This window comes from Limulus polyphemus, unplaced genomic scaffold (genome assembly GCF_000517525.1).
Source record: "Limulus polyphemus unplaced genomic scaffold, Limulus_polyphemus-2.1.2 Scaffold855, whole genome shotgun sequence".
In the NCBI taxonomy this organism is placed as follows: domain Eukaryota; kingdom Metazoa; phylum Arthropoda; class Merostomata; order Xiphosura; family Limulidae; genus Limulus; species Limulus polyphemus.
The window spans coordinates 295,718-297,884 of record NW_013666465.1 but is presented as its reverse complement, the minus strand read 5'-3'; positions in this window follow the sequence as shown (position 1 = coordinate 297,884).

Below are 2,167 nucleotides of genomic sequence, written 5' to 3'. Positions count from 1 at the left end.
TTGCTCATACACAAACTGACCAGAAATTAACCAAATAATTCTGCTGTTAAATAATCAGACCATTATAACAAATAAGATTGTGATTACCAGTATATTAAGTAATTCAAGATATCACTAGATCCTCTGACTCAGATACATCAGTATCATGTTATTCAGAATGGTATGTAATTCAAGACATACTTGTACTGTGTGATTCATGTATAATATCAACTGTTTGTACAAATACTGGTTGATTCAGATTCGCTTGTTATATTGTGGCTCTGGATAAGGTCATCTGCGATTCTGTAAAGTTTTGAAATTCACAAGACTATATTTTTATGTCATTCAGGTATTCTAGATGTTATCTTATTAAAAATATCGTAATCCCACCTCACACAAGATACCATTACTAAGTTGTTTTGGATAAGTTAGATATCTGTCAGGCAAATACGTAATGAAATAGAAAGGTCAGATTTTCTGCTAAATCTCGCTGTCTAATCCGTTTTGGAAAGTATATAATCTTCTAAAATATACACAAACGAAATAATATTTTATCAATTATCAGTTTTAATGATAATGTTCAAATTATCTTGATCTTCCTTTTTAAATATGTCATCTGTTTATTTTACGTCATAAAGATTATTTTCGATAAAATATGAACATGCAATATAACATGGATCAGCTCAGAGATGGATATCAAAAGCATTTGTAAACAACTTAAAACTCCTTACATAATCAAAAGCATTTGTGAAACAACTTAAAACACCTTACATAATCAAAAGTATTTGTGAAACAACTTAAAACACCTTACATAATCAAAAGTATTTGTGAAACAACTTAAAACTCCTTACATAATGATTTGTAAGAATTGTTCCAGAGTGAAAACTTTCAGAAACAAGAGAAAGAACGAAGTTCGGACAAATTCCTAAAAATGTCAAGAAAAAATTACAATTGCCTGAAATGTATCTAGTTTTTTTTTAGTTTTTTTTCCGTAAGTTAATGTGGATATTACCTGAGGCAGTACACATGTGTAAAAACAAAATAATATACTTATATGGGAACCGCTACGGGAAAATGTACGTTATTCGACAGTCCACCTAACTGAGCTAGTTAGTAAGTGTGATTTATTACTTTATCGTGTGTTTTTTAACTTTTTTTCCCCCTTTTGTAATGAGTTGTTGTTTCTTTTGTTCCGTTTCCCACCTCTCTCTTACTAGTGACGTCGTGTCTGGAAAACGTTTCAAATATCTTTTTATTCCATTGTTCATGGTTTCTCTCGAGAACTAAAGGATGTTGAATTTGTTTGAATGAAATCACTCTACTTTCCTGGGGCGTAAAGAGAATCGATCAGGTTCTAAAAGAGACTGACAAATAGTCTCCAGCGTATTTCTATTTGTTTTGAAAAGAGGTGTTTTATGTTTCTACTAATAATGTTGATCAGATACCGGCGTATAAAAAAACAATGTAAAAGATTATATTCTTTGTTAATATGCAACGAATATAAAGAAAAAAAACATGTCTTAAACCCCCTACTTTCTGTATTGTGTTTAGTGGGTCTGTTTTAAATATAACAATAATTCTTCGTTAAAGTATTTTATTTTAACGATTTTGTCCAGAAAAGAACGAGCCATGGTACAGTGCCATGCTAAACCGTGTACAGATTACTGTATTTGTATTTTTGCGTTTATGGTAAAATTACCAAAGCAGCCACTCAGCATTACCACCCTTCCATCCACCATCTACTCTAAGGGATTGACTCTCATAACCAACCCACTCACAGCATAAAGTGCGGGGAATATTTTATGGTATCTTGGGGATTCGAAATTTGAGCTGTACCACAGAATCAATCAAGCTTAATAGAAACAAATATAACCGCTTCTTTTTATGTGACCCCTGTTAAATAATAATGAATGCCAAGATAACTTTTAATGAATAACAAAATAATATTCATAAAATAGTGTATTTAAGTGTTTTACACTCACAAAAAAGAAACCTATCATTTTATAGGTATTTGAAGAAGTTGTAGCAATCCGCCACAATTTAATTCTTCGTATTGTTAACCGATACTGGGCAGTTGGTACATAATTGAATAGAGTTGTTTAAACATTTGTTTAACATACTACTAGAAGCTTGGACTTTTTGATACTTCACTACTATAAAGGCTTGGTTTAGTCTGCTATTTCATTGG